General features: G+C 37.6%; 1 protein-coding gene across 5 annotated transcripts in view; it reads left to right on the plus strand.

Annotated features, from left to right (window-relative positions):
- The first annotated feature begins 11,469 nt into the window (after positions 1-11,469).
- Pdfr (Pigment-dispersing factor receptor) overlaps positions 11,470-26,691 on the plus strand; it is a 67,326-nt gene continuing 52,104 nt past the window's right edge. For 2 of the 5 annotated variants that reach the window (XM_070109546.1, XM_070109545.1), the window contains exon 1: positions 11,471-11,958. The gene's annotated coding sequence lies outside the window, so the exon portion shown is untranslated. Of the gene's footprint in view, positions 11,959-17,992; positions 18,390-26,691 lie in introns of those variants that run through there. The other 3 variants (XM_070109542.1, XM_070109544.1, XM_070109543.1) reach the window with 3 other exon arrangements.

Consider the following 26,691-nt stretch of genomic DNA (forward strand, 5'->3'; position numbering starts at 1 on the left):
TGACAGCAAACAAAAACAAAAATAATACAATGCGCAAAGAATAAGAGTACAAAGAAGCAGAAGAAGAAGAATTAGAAGAAGAGGCAGCAGCTTTTGTAAATTCTGAGATGAGGCAGGCAGACAACTTGAGGTAAACAACGGCACAACAAGGCAAATAACAATATAATAATTATTCTAATAAGAATAAAAACAAAAACTACAACAACAGCCACTGTGTGCGGCAACGTACGTAATGCGAATTACAGTTGTGTGTGTGTGTGGTTGCGAAACGTCTTTCAATGTCAAGGTAGCTTGCCGCCGCACGGTGCAGGCAGCGAGGACGCAGGACGCAGCTGAGCGAAGGCGTTGAAGTTCAAGTTGCACAAGCAGACGAAGAAAAAGAAGAATAAGAAGAAGAACGTACTGAGATAAAAGCATAATAGCTATGTATAACAAGTAGTGGAGCCGAGACGGTACTCGGCGTGTGTTGTAAAGTCGAGAAGCTGTAAGATAGTTCCACAACAGATAGTTGCACGTTTAGTAGTCAACCGTTGTATTGTATTTGCCATGGCGCTTTCACTCGCCTATTTGTTTTGTAATGCTTAAGAGGTAAATGCAGAGGAATCCGTTGAATGCCCAGCTATGTAGGAGCCGTGTGCTGATGATGCAACATTTCTCATAGAAGCAGGCTAACAAAGCGACGCACACACACACACACACACACACCCGAGCTGACCATTATAAAGTTGACATGTAGACGCCACCAACAGCCAACTACGCCTACACTGTTTGGCGCATTAACAGTTAGCAGCTGCTGCGCTCAGCCCGCAACACTGCCGAGGCGCTGATTGGCGCAACCATGTCTTGCGTGGCTAAAGAGTTCGAGTTATTGAGCGGTTTTTAAGAATATTGTAAGGTTATACCACTCACGCATTGGAGGCGCGCCGAAAGGTGTCATATTTCTATAGTCAATGTTGTCAAGCTGCGTTTAAAGCCGCTGCTATGTCAGTGTCAATGCTAATGGCGATAATGATTATGCAATGGCTAGACAATGGACGAGAGCTGCGCAACAGCTGCTGCGTCACTGCGTCGCAGGTTTGGTCATGCATTAGATAAATGCAATTGAATTATTTAAGCATGAGGCGCACAAAAGTCTGGCTCGACATGTGTAAAGTGACGCATGAGAACATGCGGTCTGCATTAGATAAATACAGTGAAAATAAAAGCAGCTCAAAAAAAGTTGCAAATGTGCTTTCTGGGGTGAAGGAGTCGCGTTTGAGGTAGAGAGCGAAAGTAGTACGAGTTTTCAAAGGTTCGGCCAAGCTTTTCTTTTGAAATGAGCTTTTCACTAAATGTTTTAGCTACAGACACATTTTCAGATTTGGAGAGTTAAAAAGAGCATGAAAGAGTGCATTTAGGTGAAAAATCTTAGTCTGGGACTCGTTTTTAGGGTAATGACAACCCTTAAACCATAAATAATAAAATAGCTAGGAGTGTGTTGATATTTCATTATTTACGATGTGACCAAAAGACCTGCCTAAATCCTCGAGAACTGATGAGGATAATGATGAGGAGATCTGCTATAAATGTAAAGGCGAAAATTTTTCAAAGTACGGGGACTATAGTTGGAAGTCTGGAACTCATTTTTAGCTTGATGATGCCTTCCACTTTAAATCTCACTTTACCATTTCAAGACACTCAAATCATAAATCATATAAAAGCTGGTATTGAAAATATATGTTATGCCTTAAGAAAGTATATTGTACCAGAATACCTCCCTAAAACCTCAAGAACAGATCAAGTTTCACAGGATATCAGCTGTTTGCCTAAATGAAGAGATTTTTCGCAAAATTCTAAGGCTTCCAGCCCGAAATTTCTAAAAATATCAAACAACTAAATATCACTTTTCATTTACTCGCTCTGCTATGTGCGGCAACGGTTTGCACTAACTGCCGCCGCATGTTGCACGTAGCAGCCGTAGTTGCAACACATGTCATTTGTGGTGCTTCTCTAATTTTTGTCACTCAATTTGCTAAAGTTGGCGCGGTTGCTGGCTCACTTCCCACCGTTTCGCATGAACAAGCACACAGCACGCACACTTACACACATGTGCCCATCTATGTAACGAGGATTACATAAATCGGTAGCAAACGGACTCAACTTGTTGCAAGGAAAGTTATACAACAGCGTTGTTGTACAAGTTGAAAACTAAAAACAACAAAAAAAAACACAAATCAAAGGAAGTCTAAAATAGTTAATAGTGTGACAAACCACAGTGGCACGCCGGCAGCACACAAAACCACCAGCGTTTTAACACACGTTTTCGCACTAAATTGGCTTGTGGCACTTTAATTGGCCAATTGTAGATGCCGCAGCAGTAAAGCCAAAAAAGTTTCTTGAAAAATTTTAAAAAAAAAGTTCGAAGGCGGCACATGCAACACGTCGAACGACAGTCACTGCGTGTGTGAAAGTTAGAAAGAGTGAACGCTGTCGCTCTGCTTCTAGAGTGTGCAACGGATGTGGAGTGCAAAACAAATCATTAAAAAACTTTCATAATTAGAATACATTGAATTTAGGGAGCAACAAAAGACAGCGAGGAAATTTTAGAGAGCCGAATTAGAATTAAATGCGTTCCAGAAGTCGAAGGCGGTTACATAGCTGAAAATTTGCTGAAATGAACTAAACTGCGGTTACACCGAATCTATAATACCCTACACAAAGACAAAAGATTCCTGACAAGAACTTTGAACGGTTAGTTTGTATGGCCGCTATATGCTATAGTGACTCGATCTAAACAATTTCTGCCGAGACTGCACCATTTTCTTGGACAATAACACATGCCAAATTTCGTTAAGATATCTCCGCAAATGAAAAAGTTTTCCATACAAGTACTTTAGTCCGATTGTTCAGTTTGTATGGCAGCTATATGTTATAGTGGTCTGATATAACTTGTTCTGATAAATGAGCAGCTCCCTGTTGAGTAAAGGACGGGTGCAAAATTTCAGAGCCATATCTCAAAAACTGAAGGACTAGTACGCATAGGTAAAAACGGATGGACAGACAGACGGATATGACTAAATCAACGCCAGTTCCCACGACAGTCGGGTCTACGTAACCGGAACGGACCCAGATTTATTCCGGCCAAGGACTGTCAACTCGGCAGAATTCTGCCGCTACAACAACAACAACTAAATCAACGTAGCACGTCACGCTGGTCATTCTTATAGGGTCTTCCTTTCCTTTTGGGTGTTACAAACATTGTGGCAAACTGTATATATCCTGCTCAGTGTTTAAAAAGATATATAAATAAACTTATTTATTTTTTAGCAATAATTGAAATCAAGTATTCGAAGTCTCCCCCTCGATATAGGTGAAAGCGTTTAAGCTTCCTGCCAAACAATATTCCAGAACTAACGGGTGATCCAAGTAGAGGTACATTTTTCAATAGCCTTTTTTTGACAGATCACGCGTCGTGTCAAGCTGGCAATTAATTATTATATATCGACGAGTCGAATACTTATGCCACCACGAGCAATCTCGGTATCAAGTAAGAGACATGCCTTCTACACGATTGAATACAACGATATGCCAAAGATGACACAAATTTTTCTATTCCGTGCCCCTATCATTTTCTTACAATGATAACCTTTTGCTCCATAAGTTAAAACGTTCAAAAATACATCGGTCACGTGCCTCTTAAGGAACCCTGATGACCTTATTTAACATATTGTGTGTGTAAATAATTAATTGTCCTCTCGCTTTATTGGAAACTTGGCAGCCCCAAGAATGCTTGTAATTCTTCTAACTTGGGTGTTGGCCAGCAAACAATTCAAAACTTTAAGCTTTCTCAAACGATTTTGCATAAACAAGTAAGAAAATACAGTAGCACTTCGTTTTAGCGAGCGCACAGAAATAAACATTTTATTTTCAGACGATTTTCTCTAGCTAAGCTTTTGGGGAAAGTCTAGGCTTTGCCTTTCTGAAACTCCAGAACTTGTCAACAAAGAGTAAAGCATAGTCTCGAAGGGTCGTCTTATAAATAAGAAAGCGATTATTGAGGTGTGACCTCTATATTTAAATAAAGGACTTTTACTTTTTATAGCAGCAGCAGCAGACAGCAAGGATACGTAAAAGTTATAATGAAACGTAACTTATACTAATTGAGAGCGCAAGCTCCAATGCACAATCGAATATATTGTAAAGGTACTCACTTAACTCTTGTGTTGCATTGAGGAAGGCTATATATGCGGCCAGAAATGTATTTTAGGTAAGTCAAAACAAATTATTCTATGATTGTTGAGCGAGAAGTTTGGTCAAAAATCTACGAAAGAAAGAAGAGATGAAATAGTTATAGTTTCATATTTTCATCATATATAATATTAACTTACCTTAACGTTAAAAATATACAATGCCAAAAAGTTGAAATGTAGTATTCTGCTAATAATAACTATCTTTATATGTCTTAAAAGGCAATTTAGGTTCATAGATAGACTAAAATGGATTAAAAATGGCTTCGGCGTCTCTGTCGCTCAAAACCTTTGAAAACTCTCTTCATATAACATAGTATGGTAGCACGATTGCTTTTAATGTTTATGGAGTCATAAAATCGAGAGACAACTGTATGCTGGTGCGGCGTGAGACTCTCTTAACAGCACGGTCTTGAAAAGGGAGGCTAAGTCAAAGCACATGTAAATTTGTTTAACACGCATGTGACATGGATGACATCGAAACGATTGCTTGTGTAACATATTTTTAGAAAGATTTACTTTTCTTAGACACTTCAACGAATAATAATAGCTGCAAATCTTCGGCCAATTCATAAGTTTACAAGACGAGAACAAAACTTGTTCACGCCCACGTGGCTCCAGTTTTTGCGCAATTTTAATACTTAAGAGACGAGTGTATTTAAATTTATATTGAGACAGTTGAAAGCTTGAGATACACAATTTAAATAGCTCTGCGTGTAGAACAGGTTTAAGATGCACTTGGTTGCCACTGAGACCGTAATTGGCCCACTTAGGAGTGCTATTTTGCGAGACGCAACCCGTTCAAGTGTCGTGCATTGCTTACCCAACAGTTGGCCTCAACTGTTGAAGCCCTAAATATTGAGTTTGCCAGCGCCGGCATTGCCATGGCATCCTGGAGCGTTATATAATATAAGCTGCAAAAGTTTAAGCGGTTCAAAGCGGCAATGCGGGCGGAGGGGTTAAATTATGAACTATTGCCATTGAAGGTGCAACAAGCAATGCATACAAGTACATACAAACATCATTATTGTGGCAAGCAGCAGGGCGGCGAAAGTCGCAGAGTTGTAAATTATTGAAAAACTTTCTAAAGTGGCATTTAAAGGCACACAGAGTCAACTTCAAGGAAATATGTGCATGTGTTAGTGTCAATAAGTACACATCATTTAATGTAAAATAAATTGGCATAACTGTTTCTGCAAAACATTGAAGGCAATAACACTTATATAAAAGGGTAAAATGTGTGGACTTAAAGGAATCGCGCTTGAGATGGTGCTGTCAGGTCAAATGTCTTGGGACCGCCTTCCAGAGTCGCTCAGTTGAGTAACACATAAATACCTCATTATGTGTACTTTAGTCTGAAGAAAGGTCAATGTATTTATAAGTATTTAAAAATATATTGAATTCATTAAAAAGACACTAGACAACCTGAAAAAAAAACTATAACTTGGAGTCGAATGCCTGGTATTCAAAACACATGAGACTCACGCAGGCACATCCAGAGCTTCGGAGCTCTGAGTTCTTTGTTAATTAGCTTGCGTCGAAGGTATCCCCGGAGCTTCGAAACTCCGAGTTCCTACTAATTATTCTTGTGATATAAATTATGTATACTATTGGGGTTCTCAATCATAGAAGTCGGTGGTAGACCCAGAGCTTCGGAGCTCCTACTTATTTTTCGTGTGGTATCAATTATGTATACTATTGGGGTTCTAAATCATAGAACACGGTCACAGATCAACACACGCACTCGGGTTTCCAAATTGTATGCATTTTACATATTCCGAACAGTTTTTGTAAACGGAAAGTTCATGCGTAGTGACGGGGAAAAATTAGCATTCCTTTTATACCACTAAAAGCCAGTTTTCCAAAGCTTAAAATGTTATTAAAAATAAGATTTTTGATGTGTGTTAAGAACAGCGAATATCAAAACAGATTTCATGCTGACGGGCTCAGAACATTTGCTGGGTCAGCTGCTGTTAGTAGAAGCAGGGAAAAACCACTCAACGTGATTACGTAAAGAAATGAACTTCACTTCGGTTTTTCATAATTGTTAGCGGATAATTACAAAACTGCAACTGAATCGCTCAAAATAATATATCATTTGCTCACGGCAAAGCCGCATAATACTTCGGCTCATAAACGCGTATTTGCAGTCTATCTTTAGGCGCTGTTTTGTGCAATCAGTCTGGCCGAGGCAAGACGCGAAGTGCACCACAGCTAATCTATGACATTTGCTGCTAGAAAGATTGCGTTAATGGCCATTCGAGTGTCAGTGCGTCAGCAAGCGTTTTATGTAAGCACAACAAATGAACAGATATGAAGAGCCGCCTAGGTGTATGCAATACAACTACAACTATTTACAGTAAGTGACAGCGCCATAAATACAATCGCATAGCAACAAGGCAATGTAAATATTGTAGTTAGCAGCATTACAACAACATTGAAATATGAGCTCAATTACAATGCACAGCTTGCGTTCAACACTTGTATAAGAACCTAAGTAAACGAGACCGCAAATGAGACTGAGTGCAGCGAATTCCACGGACGTTAATTGAATAAGCACAGTATGGCCGCTGAATTAACTAAATATGGTTGTTATTAGTGAAATAAGCGTTTAATTAAATGAATTCTTTTACTAGTTAGTAGATGTTGGTGAGACGAATTTCTGTTGCCAAGAATAGCACACGCATACAATATGCGTACAACAACGCGGTTGTATGTATGTATTTCCTAACGGAAGTGTAGTGCCGTGTGTAAAATGAATGACAACTCAATTTCATTCCACTTTTATGAATTTCACTTCACAGAAGTGTTATATTCTAATTTATTATAGCTGATTAATTCAAAAAAATCAACTTTTGCTTCTAAAACCGACAGCTCTAATCGCTTGCCAATAATAAAAAAATCGAATTTCCCACACAAACTTGCAGCACGCTGCCTGTTGCCTGCAAAGTATATTCAAAAATGTTAGAAAGGTGAGAAAGTGCAAATAAATTCGACAGTTTTGCACTTTCATGACAGGCGAGCTGGCAATTTCCGACATTCATAAGACGCCGCCAACGGTTTGAGTGGCCAATTACTCACGCTTAGTGGGATACTACTATCAGAACGAAAGTGAAAGTGAGTTTGGAAAAATATCAAAAAACGATAAACCAAAAAAAAATTGTGAAAAATTTAGATGAGAGAGTGCAGAGTGAGAGAAAAGTGCCAGCGACTGAGTCAGCACAATGAATCGTTAGCAATCGCTGTAAAAGTGGGAAATAAACTGTCAAGGCAGTAGAAGAGCTCAATATATTGTAGAAGAAGACGGATTACAGGATTATGTTTGGGTTGTCAGTATAAAGTGAGCGTTTGAAAATCAGTGGTTGCAGGACCGGTGAACTAAAGCGGATAAGAAGAGTCAGTTTAGGCGAAATAGGTAGGAGCAGCATAGGTAGGTAGGTTGTGGCAGAAATTATTGACTGAAAACAGTACGTCGCCGATTTGTTGGCCAAAAGTAATGCAAAATTATTCTAGCTTGCAATAGCCGTCGAAAACTTTTAAACAGTTAGGTACATGAGAAAATCGACTCAAGTGCTTTCAAATTGCCAACTTATCCATGCTGCTAAAATGTATAGGATATATAAACACACACAAACTATAAACAAAGTCTTTCACAAAATCGGAAATATATACAACTTATAGCTGCTGTTAATGCCTCAAACTAAACGCACAAAAAAAAAAAAATTATGGATATACCGTGCTGAAGAAATTTTGTCGAATATCTAAACATTTAGCTTTTACTATGTTTATGCCTTCTGAACTTAATGTCGATTGCTTAAAAGTTGCTATAAAAACTTGCAAGCATAGCTGTCGGTACAGCTTCCTGTATAGACTTCGTCTCATTTTAGTTAACGACACGCAGTACGCAGCTCTACCTAAAAATTATGCAACAATTTGTTAGTAAGTAGTAGTAAAAAGTGCATGCAGCAAGTTTAAATATTTATGCAGTTGTTAAAATTTGCTGTGTGCGGCACGTATTTATGAAATTCGGTACAGTCACCAACTGATTCAGGTAAAAATTTTAAATTTAGTTAAAAATTACGCAAAGTTTTGCATAACTTTTACCTAAATTCGGTACAGTTTTTACACGAATTCGGTACAATTTTTTAAAACTAAATAATTTAGAAAATGATTTTCTTATAATTTTCACATTTAGTTAAAAATTACACAAACTTTTGCACAACTCTTACCTAAATTCGGTACATTTTTTTACCCGAATTCGGTGCAATTTTTTAGAATTAAATAATATAGAAGATTTCTATTTTATAACTGGTTTGTTATAATTTATACCTAAATTCGGTACATTTTGTTAAACAAATTCGGTAAAATTTGTTTTATAACTAACTAATTCAAAAGAAATTGTCGCGGTTAGTTACAAAGTTTTGTATGACTTATACCTAAATTCGGTACAGTTTTTACCCAAATGCTGTACAACATTTAGACTAAACATAAGTTAAAAAAAATCTAATTTTCTTCACAAGCTCTTTTAAAAGTTATTAAAAAATTTCGGTGTGAACGCTGCATAGGTAAATTCGTTACGAAATTTAAATTCTGCCCAGTTTGCAACGCAAATTGTTCTTAGCGCTAAAATCAGAATTACTAAAACTGTAAGCCTTTCATATAAAAATCTTGGAAATTTTTTATCAAGATAGCACGCCTAAACCGCACCTCCACACTTATTCCTAACACACACACACATTTTTGTATATATAATTAAGATTTTCAAACAGTAGCTGATGTTTTGAAATTTCAGCGTTTGAGTATAAAAAATCTCTTTATTATGTCTTTATCTAAATAAAGAAGTCAAAAAACATCAGAAAGATGCTTGGCAGTTAATCCTCCAACAAATAAACAATTAAAATAATGAAATCTTCAGAATCGTGCGCGCAACCTATTTGTGTAAATAGAAGATAGCACAACATATGAAAAGCATAGCGACGCTTTGCGAGGCGGGCCAACCGGTCGTATGAGCAATTTTTAAACAAACCGCGGATGTGTAATCAAATCTCCAGTAAATAAAAGCGAGCGATAAGCGGTCGTGTAATGGCAGTGGCCAGCACGAATTGCCCAACAGCTGTGGGGCGTGTGGCGCGCTGGGCTGGCCAATTTGAATGGCTCTTTATTGCCAACTCATTGAATATGCGCTTCTGCAAAATTTTAATTTTGACGCTTTTCCCACAAATTCTTTCACAGTTTATGTTTTTGCACAGGCATACAGGCTAACATGCGTGTACTTGTTCCTGTGTAGTCAAAAATTAGTTTGTTTATTATTCTAATTGCATAGCAAGTATTTTGTTTGTGCTTTTCTAGCTAGCCTTTGCTTATTTGCCTTGTACTTTTGTGTAGGTATTTGTTTTACTTGAAGGGGAAGTGAATTATAGCGTGCCTGTGTAAATATTTATCTAGTAATCTATCAAAAAATTATACAAAATGCTAAAGCGGGAGCAACATAAAAAAGTTCCAAGGTTAGAATTAACGATTAAAGAAACCTTTTAGATAAAAGAAACCTTCTAAAGAATTATTCATTAGATATGAGTGCAATAAGTACAGCAAAACTCACTACTTTTTTATGCCCTGCACAGCGCATATCATATTAAGTTGACTACGAAGTTTGTAACACCCAGAAGGAAACGTCGGAGACTCTATAATATACATATATAAATGAAGAGTATGACGAGCAGAGTCCATTTAGCCATGTTCGTCTGTCTGTATATATGCGAACGATTCCCACAGTATTTGAGATTTTGATCGCAAAGTTTGCAGACGTATTTGTCTCCGCAAGCAGCTGCTTATATGTGGGAACAGCTGATATCGGATTACAATAGCATATAGCTGCCATATAAACTGAACCAGCGGAAACAAGTGCTTGTATGGAAAACTTTTTCATTTGTCGATTTGTCATTTATCTTCTTCAAATTTGGCATAGACTATTGCATAAGGCAGTAAAGCAATCTCTGAAAAAATGGTTTAGATCGAGTCACTATAGCATATATGTAACAGTCATACAAACTGACCATCCAAAATGCATGTAAGAACTCTCTTGTATATGTGTAGGGTATTATAGCTGCGGTGCAGCCGAAGTTAACGTTTTTACTTGCTTTTTATTAATTTTGCTTAATATTTTAAGCTGAAAAGTCTTGGAATATTTCTGTGGTGACATGCTCACTCGAAATTTAGTCAAAGCCTTTCAAGCGCGGCAGTTAATTGCTTGCACAGCTGGCACTTTTCGCTATGAAAGTGCATTAAACCCATTTGCTGCAGCTGAAGGTGAAAGTCAAGGCCAACAATTAGTATTTCATTTCGAATTTAATTTTTTTGAAGCGAATTATGGCAGCGCGGAATTTGAACTTTGGATTTCATTTGCTGTTAAAGAATTGTTAGCAATTAAGCCGCAATTAAATTGCATGAAATAAATCGGAAACGCAGCAAGAATTATTGGCAGCCAAAAATAATTTTGAGAATTTTGCTTTGCAGGAAAATAATTTGTTTAGGAATGTATATTTACTGAATGCCGGCGTGTTTCGTCTATAAGCAAATTTCTTTTTCGAAATACACAACAGAACCTAGTTTCGCTACTCATATGTTTTGCACACGACTGCATTGTAACCGAAAATGTGGGAGTGCTACAAGTTTTGAGTCATCAACGAGTTATCACTGAATTTTATTGGACTCGCTTTCATAGCAAAAATATTTTGAAATATCTTTAGTTGCCTCATGAAAGGCAAACACAGTTAAAAAAAACTGTTTGTTGTTGCACGAATAAATAAATACAATTAAATGCTGCAAATATAAACTGCAATGCATTTTAATTTAAAAACTACCTTCTACGTGCTGCTGCCAATAACCCAACGTTATCTGTTAAGTATTTCACACATACATGCAACAATGCCACACATACCTACAGCAATGTGCTAGAAATCAACTCAACACCTCCAACAGCATAAAAATAAGAAAAAAGGTTTAGAAAACGAATAAGTTCATAACAACATCATTACCATAATCCAGCAGCTATTTGCTACTTAGCGGATATCTTACAAGTTGCTCACACACACACACATACTACACGCTTAAAAGAGATTGGCACTCACACCGACCTGCCTCACAGCGCGCCTACCTGCCACTCATCACCTGCACTGGTAGCGAACCCCACCAACCACTGCTGCTGCGGCCGTTTTCACGCTGCCGCCAGCCGCTATTGAGCGCCTCAGCACAGTCGCATTTCAGTCTCACAACGGCTTTCAGCAGCGACGCGCATACAACGGCGAACTGTTGCAAACGACACAGCATTCGTTTAAGTAAACAAGTGAAAAGAAATAGAAATAATAAATGCTTTAGTTGCGGATAAACAAAAGACGCTTCAGCAACAGTCAAATGAGAGAGACACAAGCGTGTAGAAAGCAGCAATCAAGGTGCGGGAGAACGGCGCTTAAGTTTCATTAAGACAGTCTGTGTAGAAAAAGCGCACTTTTTTCAAACGCGTATACCAGAAACTATCACATCACTACACACACACACGCACCGAAAGCATAAACAAAGCGCTGTGGGTAGTGATGAGCAATGTTAGCATTGCTTTAAGCGCAGATTAAATTAGCTAATTTCGCGTAAATTGCATTGAAATAAAAGCAGTGAATTCTAAGATAAGCTGTCCGCGCGCAGTTGAGCTACCTCAGTTGCAACGAGAAAGACGGACTTGGTAAGTGAAATTTAAACTGGTAACTAGTTACGGACTAGTGCGCAGGTAAACAGTACATTTTAACAAGAAAATTTCTACTTACTTATTTAATTAGTATTTTTAAACTGCATACTGACTAGTACGCATAGGACTAGTGTCGCACCAGTTACGGAATGTATTCTGATTTCCTAAAAATAAAATAAAAAATAAAATAAAATGTTAAGAAACTTCAGTCGACGAATTTTTATATAATTTTGCAAATGCATATGTATATTTACTGCAGCAGGCAGGCTTAGTTGCGTACTAACTGCCGCATGTTTGTTAAAACTTTCAACAGCTTTAGCAGAGCATGTGAAACATTTAGCGGCCCACATGTGCGCAAAATCGTAAACAATTCAACAAATTGCATTATAGAATTCTCATATTTTCAATTTCGGCGGTAAAAAAAACAGAAGCGAATTTTAAGGTCTAAAAGTGCTAAAATATTTCCAATTGCATAAATTCATTAGTAATCCCACCAAAATCGCACTTCAACAAATCGCTTTCTTTTACGATTTTATTATTGCATTGTCCAGCTGACCAAATTTATTATTGCCAGACTCTTTTTGATTGCGGATCAATCAAATGTCATCCATGGCGTATGCGTCACTTGCACGCTCAACTTTTTTATATATACCTTTGTATGTATATGTATGTATATACACGTATATGTATGCTTTAGTATTATATTTTTGGTTTGCAGACACTTATGTAAGAACATATGTATATATTTATTTGTTCGGGCCTAAAATGGTGTGCAGCGCTGAAAGACAGCATTTGTTTGCACAAACAATTAGCAGGCGGAAAGAATACACAAAATGTGTGAACTGACGAAATACACACGTGATAAGAATAAAATGCTGAGGCTATTATTAAGTGGAAAACGAATTGATATGAGATATGAAGACTAGAAGAAGTTGATATGCTGGTGAAATGTTGACTAAAGCTTTGAAAATAATATTAACTTCGGTAATTGCAAGTTAAGTTGTTATTAAAAACTGACCCAATTATTTAAAAGCGTTATATTTAGGTGAAAGCTCTAACTAAAAATATCTAAGTATATTATTTTTCATTAAAAGAATAAAGCGCTACTTAGAAAAATTTTAATGTGTAAGCTTCTTAAAGACTAAAAACTCGCGGAATATGAACCTGAAAGCTTGTTTACTAAAAATTAAATCGGAGTACAAAATACTTTTCTGAGCTGATGATGTTTAAATACTACGCTTTAAATTTAAAAGCACATACATAATATGAAAGCTTGGTAAGCGAAAGACGTACGAGCTAATTTTAATATGAATAGGTTTAAAAAAAAAAAAAATGTAATTTAAAAGCAACTGCAAAATATAAAACTTAAAAAAGCGTTATATTTAGATGAAAGCTCTAACTAAAAATATTTAAATATAATATATTATAAATATATTATTCTTCATTAAAAGAATAAAGCGCTATGTAGAAAACTTTTACTGTGTAAGCTTCTTACAGATTTAAATGAAAGTACGCTGGACATGAAACTGAAAGCTTGTTTACTAAAAATAAAAACGGAGTAGGAAAGACTTTTCTGAACTGATACTGTTTAAATAATACGCTTAAAAATTAAAAGCAACTGCAAAATATGAAACCTCAGTAAGAGTAAGACGTGAAAGCTAATTTCAATATTAACTGATTTTAAACTAAAAACGTCAATTTAGTTCAAGTAGAAAAATTACACCAGTCAGGACTTTTAATACAAAAGTTCAGCAGTATGAGCTTTTTAAAAAGGTGGTACTTAATGAAAGCTAAATAAATTAATGCCACAAACTTATTAAGCGCTTTGCTAGCTATTGAATAATAAAAAGCTCAGCAAAATTTTTCAAAATTTGTTATGCATAACGAATTTTATAACGGAAAATTGACAGATTAAATTTTAATAGTATACTGAGATTGGCAGTCATCATCCACTCAAAATGTCTTTTGACAGTTTCTGGCTTAGTATTATTCCCTTTCATATTTTTTCCTCCTTGAAGTTTCCTCACAAAAGCTTAGGCTCAGCCGCTACTTTTTGCAATTTAACAATTTTCTCAATCTTCATTAGTAAGAGTGACTCTGTGCAGCTTTACCTAAGAGATGTTTGGCAGTCTATTCAATCCAACAATTAAGTCAATCATCCTAATTGAATTCTTGAATGCAACAAAGCCATATAAATCATTTACAGCGACTTCAAACATTTTGCCAAACACACTAGAGAGGTAAGTTTTCCGTCTCTTGAGGCACACATACACCTATAAAAGTGCTTAGAAATAAATCACTTTCAAATAGGCTTTAAAAAGGAATCGGAAATGAATGGCGCAAAGTTGGCTCTCTTCACACAGTCGCTGTCTAGCGTTTACTATTGTGCGCCATTAATAAATAACTGTATAAATAGTTGAAAGGCTTTCGCAAAGCATGTAGATATGTATGCACAATCATTGCAAATCCTTTGTGCTGCTGTCGTTGACACAGCAGCATAAAAGTAGAGGAGTGTGTGAGTGTGCAAATTATTTGCACACAAGCCATGCCCCATCAATAGTCGCCCAAGTCAATTAACGGCACGCAGTTATGGCGCGACAATTACATATATACAATTACAGTAATGATTGCAGTAATGATTACAGTAATGATTACTTTGGTGCAGCTCAAATGTTTGTCGCTGCAATCCCTTCACCTGTGACCTCTACAGTTATGTGCGTATATGTATATGTGCATTTATTCAACCATAGCTGTGTTGTGTGCGTGTGCCCTTCGTGCTTTGACCTGCATTTGATTTGGTTGCTTTTAATTAAATTTGAATTCTTTCCACTTTCTCTGACTATTATTTTCGCAAGTTGGCAACACTTTTAACTACTCCGTTATGCTGCTTTCATCTGTCTATCAAGCGCAGCCAGAAATTTAACTACAAGCCTAAGCAAATATTCAATTACTTTTCGTTTGCTTTTCCAAAACGCATTGCACTCAGTTGAGTTGTTGTATTTATGCAGCGGAAAGTTGTTGTTAGTTCTGGGAAATTTTGCCTTTTATAGTTTACGCAAAAATTTGTATGTTTGTAACAACACAGTTAGTCTCGAATGCCTATGAACTCATTCACTTAGCTGCTGTATTAAAATGTGTGTCGTTTTTCTTAGCTGAACTGCGTTCACTAGTCCATCACGTGGGTAGCAGTTCAGCGTCCTTTGGCTGCCAGTTGCACAATTGCGCAAAGTTTCTGCCACTTACACACCCACATCATTCCCCAAACCGTCCCCTTAATGCTTTGCATTTATTTAATTTTAAGGTTTTCGCTCAAACTCATTAAACTTAAAGGCAACTCATTATAAATTTTGACACGCGGTGCAGCAAATCAACAAGGCAAAGCATTTATTCGGATTTGGTAATTACTAAAATGAACTTTGCAGCGAAATTATAACATTTTTGAACTTAGCTAGATTTACAAGCATAAATTTTCGGACATTCCAAGCGCTGATTTTTGTCTCAATGAAGTTGTCTATGAAAATAATTATTTTTCTCGTTCGAGTCTCGAATATAACTGCGCTTTCGACAGCAGTTCTTTGTCGAAAAATTATATGTCTGAACATGGAATAAGTGTCTGCCTCCATCATGCATATTGGTGTTTCTTTTCGGCGGCGCAGCAGTCTGTTTCAGTCTGTCAGTTTCAGAAGAACTGTTCGATTTCAAAGATACAAATTTTTGAATTTTTGCAAAATTATTTTTTTCTATTTTTTCAACTTTTTTTGTTGAATATCATTATTCCATCACATGATTATCGAAATTTGAGATCTTAAATATTTTTCTTATGTAAATTTGTGTTTATTATTATTATTTCTACATACCATTAACATAAGAAAAATATTTTAGATTATAAAAAGTTGAAAAAAATAGAAAAAAAGTTATTTGGCCAAACTTCAAAATTTCATATATTTGAAACGAAAAAGAACACCACTCTGATAATTTAAGAATTTCTTTAGATATGTTAGAGATATATTGTAATATAAAAAGTTATGCGCCCAAAATTTACCACACCTCCAACAATTATTTTTAATTCTTTGCTGAAATCAAAGCGGAAATCGTGCACTTGAACTCACTTGCACACATTGTCTACTGTCTGTCGTAGCATTTAGTTGTGTTACACCTAAAAAAGTAATTAATTTGCACACTTCTAAGCATTCGCAGCACGAAGCCTAGAAAACAACAAAACGCAAGTGAAGCCGAGAAAAAAGTGCACAAAATTTCCGTTAAGCAAGAGGTTCAATAAATTTCATTTCGTGACAATAAAAATCGGCGTGTGACACCACTTCTAGCACACAGCTTCCTTGCAACAAAGTCTAAGCACTTAATTTGCGCTCTATATCCGTTTTCACTACGTAGGCTTTACGCGTTACGCATACAAAGCAGCGCTCAAGGCAAGCGGCACTCAGCCCGCTAACCGAATTACCGCACAATTAAATGTTGCTCATACGCCCCCGGTCGTGCCTGTGCTATGGCGCGGCGCACAGCGGCGAGCGCGGCAGTCAGGTCCAAGCGCTCAAAAATTACAATTTAATTTTGCTTTACGCTTTTTATTTGTAAATATGTATGTATGCATGCAAGGCTGTGTGTGTGTGTGCGTGTGTGTGCTTGCATTTTTCCAGCGTTTCAGCAGAGTTGTAGCAAATAAGCGGCAAAAGAATCTACATATTTTAATTTGCCGTGTGTGCGTGCGTGTTTATGTGTGCGGCAGCGCAATGCGAGGCTGTTGCATGTTGCATGCCACTAGTCATACGACGCGTGGGCGGCTTTAACTGTGCGGCTATGCAATGAATGCGACCGTAACATGCTTGTAGCTATGAAACGCTGCGCTCACCTACACAACGGTGCACTTATGCACGCACACACACACACACATACGCGCGCATTAGTTGTAAAAATCAGCGCTGCGGCGCTGGGCATTCAGCATGCTCACTCACTGGATTTTTAGTGTTTTTACTTTTGAGTCTGGCTTTTGCTTGCTATTTGCGCTGTGGTGCGGCAGTTGTGGCAACAGCAAATGTTTTTGCAAGTACGTGTTATCGCTTCCCAAGCATTTGGCGGCGTAAGCTTGCTTCAAATGTCAATTTTTTGCCCACCTATTTGTCTTGCGCTTAATTTATTTGTTTACATTCACATGTTCTACCGCCACTTCGCAGCCGCAAGCATAAGCTATGCTTGCACAAACCTTGCATATGCCTAAAATCTTATTAACTCTACACTCGTAAACCTATTTGACAAACACAACTTTATTTTAGCTTTCCCCCGCTTACGCCGGCTATACCGTTACGCCGTTGCCTCACAAAAAGTCACGTGCAGCTAGGACATGCGCTCACGCCGCACAATTGACGAGCCTACCATAACCGCCGACTCACGCCACACGCCACACGCATCGGCTGCTTTGTTTTGCTATCTTTCTGTTTCTGTTTTCGTACGCATATTCTCCGCCAGCAACAACTCAAACACCCACTGCTGCCTGCCTCACGGTCTCAGCTGTTGCCACAGCCAACGTTGGCCAATGCACAGCAACAACAACAACAAAAATGATATTGTTTGCCTGTGTCGTGCTGCGTCGCTTGCCTCTCAGCGCTCGGATTTCCGTGCTAGCTGTACGGCATTCACAGCTCGTCAATCGCCGCCGGCATCGCATACCAACTCAATCAGTTTATAAACAAACTCACACAGCGCCACAATTTCGCTTTAATGGTGTGCGTGCATACTCGTACATATTTGTGTGTTTCGACTGTTCGTCGTGCAATTGTTGCTCTAAATGCATTTGTTATGTGCTGTTGTGCCGCTCACACACTCGTCGTCCATCGCGCTCACTCGCTCGTGTGTTGTTACACCCTGCGCCGCTTCATGTCATCGCTACTTGCTTTTGCAACTTCGGTAAGGCGTTCGTTTTAGCGCTCGTTCATATTGGTGTGTGCGTGTGTGTGTGCTTGGCCTTATGGCTTAACAGCAGTTGCATCCTGTCGCCATGCGGCATAACGTGCGCGTCTCTGATGGTGTCCGGTTCGTTCGATACGCTCGCCATCGCTACCATTTCACACACGCACCGCTCATACATATACAAATTTCGTTTTAGCTTCTTCGATTTCGGTTGCAACTTAACGTTTAACGCTCTGTGTATGCTGGCTGTTTGATTTGAATGTGCAACGTTTAATTTAGTTCGCAGCAATAGTCGCTTGAATTTCTAACGGTGTTTTATTTTATGAGATATCAATTGCAGCAAGTGTGAAATTCTGCTTTTTTTGAGTTGTGCGAATATTGTAACGTTAAAAAAATATATTACAGTGTTAATTTAGAGTCTGTTGCAAGCAAGAATAAAACTCATACAGTGATTTCTGGTCATAAAAATCTTAAATACGCTGCAATTTGATACTTGTGAATAAGAGGTGAGTTTTCATTTGAAAAAAAAAAATAATTTCTGAAAATGCAGTGTAAGGCAAGAAACATAGTTGTAAGGCCTTGAAACGTGCGTGTAATTTTTCAACTGCATCCTAAATTTCAGGCACTTCATTACTTTCATTTTTATACTTTTTAAAGCAATGAAATTAGAATGTCACGATTTGGACAATGAAATTCTTACTGTTAATGCAAATTTTGCTTTCCTAAAAATCTAACTAAGAAATCTATAAACCTAGCCAATAAACATTGCAGCCATAACTCGAAAACTGTATAACGGTTAAATGAGTGTGTAGTAACTGCCTTCCTTTCGAATATGACTTTGGAACCCAACTTTCATTAGCCTTTCTATACAATACCACTTTAGAAACCAACTTTAATTAATCTTTCTTTCCAGTACAATTTTAAAATCCAACACTTATTAAGCTTTTTTCGAGCAAAAAAGTATTAAAGCAAATAAATTAGCAAAAACGACGAGACTTTGTGTGAAAAGAGATTTGGTTGAAGGTCTCTTCGCTTTAGCAAAGATACAGGCTAAAGAAACACAGTGACTCCCAAACTGTTTTGCTTTGCATTTTTTTTATGCATAAAAATGCAATGCACAATTCCTTTGTTGTAGATATAGGTTATGTTTGCGAAGTCGCTCAAGCGTCACTATGCTAGAATGGTGTATTTAAGCTCGTTAGTCAAGAATTGCTTCAGCAGGCTTTTTGTCTGTGATATGCAAAAATGTACTGCAAATTAGCTATGTGGTCATTGTAACGGTCATTAAAACCAGCTTCAGTAATTCGACGCTGGCTCGCTGGTTTCAAAAGGCTGTTGGACTGTGTTGCATTATATTTTTATAACCTGAACAGGGTTTTTAAGTTTGTAACATTCAGAAGGTAACGTCGGAGACCTTTTAAAATATATAGCTAAATGATTAGCGTGCTAAGATATGTCAATTCAGGCATGTTGGTCCGCCTATCCGTCTACCTGTATATACGCTCACTAGTCTCTCAGGTTTTGAGATATCGTTTTGAAATTTTGCACACACACTTTTCTCCCTAAGAAGCTGCTCATTTGTCGGCATCGCCGCTATCTGACGACTATAGCTTATAGCTGTCATACAAACTGAACGAGCGGCATGAATTTCTTGTAAATAAATTTTTTTGAAGTTAACGTGTTTTCTTGTTTGGCATAAGAATCACAACTTTTCTGCTTTCTGAGAAGAAGATTACACGAAGAAGCACTTTAAAGATTGCCTTCGTCTTTACTATAACTTAATTTTAAACTTTACGGGCAGTTTAGCTTGACACAAAGGCCTCAACGGCGTGTCATCTGCAATATACTTGCTTTAAAAGAGATTATTCTACGAAAGACAGTGCAATAAACGGCACTTAGTCGTTGTTCCTTTTATAATATATTTTTGAAGTTATATATATTAATAATATATATATATATATATATATATATATATATTAATTATTTCCCCTAGGAGTCTTATACACACGCTTCATATTTATATGTGCGACTTTCTATGCTGTGCTCTAAAGGAATTTATTTGCAATGCATAGCTTCAGTGTTTTACTCGCTTGTCTAACGCTTTTCCCCATTACTAAAACACGCTTGGATCAGAATGAAGTCCAAATTAGTCGTTCAAAGCACAGCCTTTAAAGGTTTCATTGGTAAACAAAGTTGACAGAAAAGGCAACAAACCCAAGCTGCAGCAATTATGCTTTTCACGGAATTAAAAGTGTTTCATATATTGTCTGCTAACTAGCGACATAAAAGCTCTACAAACAGCTTCACTGCCACAGTGTCACTTGATATTAGCACACCTCATTGAACGCTCCACAAAGCAAGAAAAATTAGTTGTTGCTTACTTAACATCTGGCGAAATGCAAAGCAATTACAGCGTTCCTGGAATGCCTGCCCACAAAAATAGCAACAATACATGTCAATGGTTATGTAAATGCAGCTCTGATTGCCAAATTCCGTGCAAAAAATGCACAAACCAGTTTGCTGCAAATTTGTGTGCATGTGTGCGTGTAATACGTGCGTATGTGTTGGCATATGTATGAGCATGTGTGCGTAATGTAACTTATACTGTGCCGTGTTTGTTGCACGGCCTCAAAAGCTGGCATTAGGTGTAAGTTCCATATAAATGCGTGTGTGGCTGCTAGTTTCGGTTGGTGGCACAAAATTCTGCTTAATCAACTTATATGGCATGTATGTATGGATTTTCATTCAATTTGGATTGATTTGGCAAAAAACTAGCATTTTCACAAAATAGCACTCCACAAGTTGTTTTTGTTTGCTTTTTCAGTCAAAAATTGCAACAACAATATGCTGCCACTTTATATGCCGCCTAAATAAATCTAAATAGTCAATTCAGGAGTTAATCAAATATATGCGCACTTACATACAAACGCACATAGCTGCGACAAATGCAGCCATCAATTTATCAATCAAGCCAATTAATTGCATTTTAAAACTTTTGCAACAATTCTGCGAAATTGCAGTAAAACATTTATTACATCATGCCACATAACTGTTATTACGAGCTAAGAGTCAGACACGCCTGCTAAATGTGCAACGATTACGATATGCAGTGCTTAACAGTACAAATATAATACAAGGCTGTCACACACACAAGTCAAAAGCGCTAAAGCAGCCAGATATATATATATTATATATTAGGGTATCCATTAATCCGCAAGTCGATTTTTTTTTATGCAGACGCCCACTGAAGTTTCAGTTTTTGCTCTAAAAGCATAATCCAACTTAAAGTAGCTCTTTATTATACCCTGAAGAGGGTGTATTAAGCTTGCCACACAGCTTGCCATAAAGCATATATATATATATATATACAAATAAATTAATGATCAGCGTGATGATTTAACCATGTCCGTTTTTCTGTCCATCGGTCTCGTCTGTCTGTCCGTCTATCTGTATATATACGAACTAGTCCCTCAGTTTTTGAGATATCGATCAGAAATTCTGCACACGTTCTTTTCTCATCAAGAGGCTGCTCATTTGTCGAAACAGCCGATATCGTACCACTATAGCATATAGCTGCCATACAAACTGAACGATCGGAATTAAGTGCTTGTATAAAGAACTTTTTCATTTGACGAGATATCTGCACGAAATTCGGCGTGAATTATTGGCTAAAGCAATTATGTAATTTCCGAAAAAATTGTTAAGATCGCATCACTATAGCACATAGCTGCCATACAAACCGAACGTTCAAAGTTTTTGTGAGGAAGCTTTTGTATTTGTGTAGATTATTATAGCTTCGTTTTTATTTTCCATTTTCTTGTTTTGAACTTAAATCGTGTCTAAATCATTTTACTTTTGCGTTATACATATTCAAAATTAGATTTTTTGATGTTTTGCAATAAGTTTTTTATCTCCACAGCAAATAAATCTACAACTTTCCGCCTAAAACAAAATTTAACATAGATTTTTCTTTCAAAAAGCATACTTTAAAAAGTTAGGTGCCGTCAAGGTTATACAGCAAATGTGCTGAGCATTCATAGAAGTGCCTTATAAATTCGGCGTTGCTCATACGCCATGGTACTGTGTGAATGTTCAGTTCACTTGTTGTATAACTTTCACTGAACTTGCAAATAAAAAGCTTATTTACGTTGAATAATTTCTTTTAGAGCATAAAATGAAACTATGGGGGGCGTCAGCAAAAAAATCAACTTGCAAAAACAATGGGCACCCTACTATATTTATACATACATACATATGTATGTATATACACATCCAACTAAATACAGCCACACATACCTACAAGTATATACGAGTATATATAGCATGACAGATTAAAATCACAACATTTATTGCCGATTTAAAGCGACTGTAAGAAATTATCAACATATTTACTACTCGACACACTCACGCACACAGCGCCACATGCAATGTGTCGGCTTTACGTTGACGCCGATAATTTACATTTTATTCCATTTAAATATAAATAAATATGAATATGATTGAAAGATATTTATTATAAGCACATTTGTGATATTTTCTTGGCTGGCAGCAGATAAGCCATGTCAAAAATATATGTTAAAGTGAAATAACGACGCTGAAAAGGTGATTGGAAACCACAATATAATGACAGCTTTATACGATTGCAAAATGTCTGATTGAAAATTACTGTATTTATTTTTAGCGTTAATATTTTGCAAACAAAAGCAATAGATAAATCAAAAGCTGGCAAACGGCATTGAGGCAAATGTGCAAATATGTAAGCAAAATAGCATAAATTGGTTGAGAATTAATACAAAGAATAGAAACGAGTGAATTAACGGCGATTGGAGTGGTTTGCGCTTGTGAGTGTAGGCATTTTCGACACAATTACATTGTCGAATCACTCTGTGGCCAATTATGATAAAATATTTAAAGAAGCGTGAAACGAAAATCGGAATGGATTTGTGCGTAACTTGCGAGTGCGAAATGTTTGTTTATAAGTATGACTTCTACTGAGAGTTGATTTAAAGGACAATCTATGATCTAGAGTGAAGTCTCAAGTCAAAGAATTGCAATGGTGCGCTAGACAGAACTTTGAGTGATCAAAAATTGATGACATTGAGTTGTAGGCAGACTGTGATAGACTGAAGCCTACGGTCAACCATAGAATATTATTGAAAAAAAAATAAAAGTTTAAAGACATAAAGAGTGCAAAATTTGGAATTCTATGAAAATTGAAAACATTGTATATACATACCTTCGAAGTAATTCCTCTTAACTTTTGAGATTTTCGACCTCATCTGTAACGTTGGAAAGAGCGATATGGAGCAGTTAGTAAACGTTGAAGGCTTCCGCTCTTGCTGATATTACTATAGCGCTGGTGCTACGATAAATTTTCCCGGTACACCGACTAAAACAACTGTCTGAACAGTATGTGCGAGTATAACTCGGAAAACATTTAAGGAATTACATGCATGTCGCGAGTTTGAAAGCGTGACACCCACACTAGAAAAAACTTTGCACAAACAAAAACCATATATTGCCCACGCAACAAGCTCACACACACACACACGTTAGTGCAAGTGCCAAATACTTTGTATGCCCCATTGCTGTTGAACTGCGAGCTGCTGCCACTGCATGAAATATGCAGCAACTCACGGCTGCTTTGCCACTTGTAGTGCGGAAAATCAACAGAAGAAATCAGACTTGCAACACTTACATGGCGCTTTTCGCACCACTCGCAGAAGAAAAACAGCGAGCAGCAGCGTTGCATGGACAAGTGGCAAAAAGCCACAAAAAAGCGCTACTAAATAATCACAAATTGCTGGCAATGATAACAAGAAAGCAGAAGTGGCACAAGTCGCTGAGTTGGGGCATGCGAAAATGGTGCAAGAAATATACACTACACGGCGGAGAGGCAAGGCAGCTCACGTATGATATATGCAGTAGCGAAAGTGCGGCCAAGAGTAGTGCTAAAAATTAAAATGCAGCAACAACAACAAGCACATGTGTACGCATGCTACTACTTGCAGTCGAGTGGCGTACTTGTTGCAAGTCGTTTGCTACAAGTATGCTAAGTAAATATGTATATGAACATACATTCAGCAAAAGTGAAGAGCTGTTGCACAAATTGAAGGCAGTTGCATATTTGCGCAAGCATTTGTCGACAAGAGCCTTCCGTCTATTATGTTAGCTTTGTAGCGCGCCTTGTTCTCACGCGTTGCGCAGGTACAAAAAGTGATGGCGCTGGCTGCCAAGGCAGCGCCTTGTTTATTTATATTAAACTTCGTGAGTTAACGGCAAAGAAAAAAAACAACGCGCGCAAGATAGGCACACGTGGCAAAAACCGACTCATTTGAACGTTAATGTTGCACAAACTATTTACTTACAATTTAAATTTTGGCTGTTGCGCTGCCTTTTTGCTATTTATTAGCGCAGCTCATGGCAAAAACCTGCGCTTGCACATTGCCGCGCGCACTTGCAACATACAAACTTCTACTGTTTTCAAACTTGTGTTGCCGCTGACGTTGCTGCTCATTATGGCGCGCAACTAATTAAGCAACCAGCAGTGAAATTGCATCAACAGCAGCCGCTGGTTTGCCTTAAACAGCTACGCGGCGCTAACTCGATTTGTCAAACAAAATTTTCGTTGGCGCTGGAAGTGGCGAAGTTAATGGCGTTCATGAGCAGCCGCTTGCTGGCCAGAACTCTAACCTAAATGTGCCACACATAACACATAAATATATGCGGCGCGCACCTTGCTTGCAACATGCACTTTAGAAGACACGCGCTTTCATTAAATATATATTTTGCTTTTACGAGACTTATTGGCGGCCGCGGCGCGCGCTCGAACGCAAACGCACTCACGCGCGCACACCAAGCCAATTTCGGTTATTTGTGCACACAAAGTTGGTTTGAAATTCAGCTGCTGTGCAAAAAATGCGTAATAAATTAAAAAATACAGCAAAATGCAAATTCCGCGTACACTCGTAGTTGTGCTTAAAAGCAGACCTAGAGTTGAGCGGAAGCGCCAGACGTTCTTGGCATTGAAAAGCACTTTTGTGTAAAGCGGATATATTTTGGGTCTCTGTAGTGCCGTTCGCTGCCAGTGCGGTTGTGTGTGTGTGTGTCTGAGTGCCGCTTTGCTTATGAATTTTAACTTTTTAATTGAGTTTCAGCGCAAATTTTTGTAACGAATACGCCAGCTAGCGCACAAGGCCATGCGAGTGTTTGCATGTATTTGTATAGACAATACAATTATATGTGCCGCAGCATGTTGCATGATTTTGTAAACATTTTCGGCGTTGATTTATTTGAACAATTCAACGCGCGGAAGCAGAACAGCTAGTTGAAAAGTGCATAAATAAATGCGCTTGTGAGGGAGCGGCTACTTTGTATTCATTTGCGACGTTTGACGGCACATTCTATTTATTTCTAATAGTCGTATAACCAGCCATTAGCGTGAAGATTATGCAAGCGCTTTTGTCCAAGGCCGCGATGTCGGCAGCGCGTGCCGCAAACAATTTGTGTTGATAATTTCGTTAAAATCGCGCAACTTTTAAATAATGGAATTTATTAAGCCATAAATAGTGCGCGGAGATGTAAATTTATCAATGATTTATTTGCTATCTATTTTTCTGCATGTCAGTAGTGCTGACTTTGCACATAGCAAGTGCTAGGTCTCTGTGCGCGTACATTGCAAGAATTACGTATGGAAGCTTAATCAAGTCTTCTAACAATAACCATTGCAAAAATTGCTGTTAAGTTTTCAACTTTGTATGTGCTTGAGGGTATTTAGTAGACTACTAGGTAGCCGCTGTGACCTCTACAGACACAGCTGTCACATTTTCAGCGCTCGTCTCTTTACGCATACGCTTCTAGGCGAGCAGTGAAGTGTAGCAACTACTAGACAACAGCTGTTTGATTATGCGAGAATTATTGCTTTCACGCTGTTTCTCCATTACCAGCGCTACCCATTTCAGAATTTGATGTATGAACCAAGTTTAAACGATTTCAAAAATTTAGCGCACCTTTAGGAGCAAAAACTTTTGTTTTACAGCGAGTTAAGCGAATGCAACGCAGCTTGCATAAGTTACAAGTCAGCTACGATAATTGAAGCGTGTAAAAAGCTGCACTCTACTAATCGCTTAAATATGTCAGTATTTACGCAAAACCAGCTCAACTAGCTGGATTATTACAGCGACAGAGAAACCACTCTAATAATACAACTAAATTCTAGAAAAAACGTAATTCATGCTAACACTATAAATAAAAGTCTTAATAGATATAATTCACTGCTATAAATAGACTTTTATTCTCACCTCAGCTGCAAGCTACTTAAATTACATACAAACAAATCAACACGCATACATACCCACAAATATAAATGGAAATGTAAAGAAATATAAATGGAAATGCGATAAGATTGCGCATTCAACATCACGCTTTCAAAGGCAGCATTAGTAAGCATAAAAATATAGCTTACAGTATGCGCAAAAACGAAACGTAACTGTGTGCGCTGTTGCCACAAATATATAGCTAACAAGCTCAGCTTGCCTTTGGCATAAAATAGCAGGTGCAAGTCAGCACATAATGCAATTATATACATATTCTCAAAGCTGTCGACGTTTAGCAAAAACAAATTACTAGAGCATAGTAGGTTGCACTTTGAGTGTATTTCATCTATATCAGCTACCATCAAATGCGTCGTATTATTATAGAAGCGCACGTTACTACGTATTTTCGTATCAACGCTTTATCACTGTGGTGAAAAGGTAGTGAAGTTTTCGAAAATTATTTGCTTGCGAAATTTGCAAAATGGCTAGCACT

This window comes from Bactrocera oleae, chromosome 5 (assembly GCF_042242935.1).
Source record: "Bactrocera oleae isolate idBacOlea1 chromosome 5, idBacOlea1, whole genome shotgun sequence".
Classification (NCBI taxonomy): domain Eukaryota; kingdom Metazoa; phylum Arthropoda; class Insecta; order Diptera; family Tephritidae; genus Bactrocera; species Bactrocera oleae.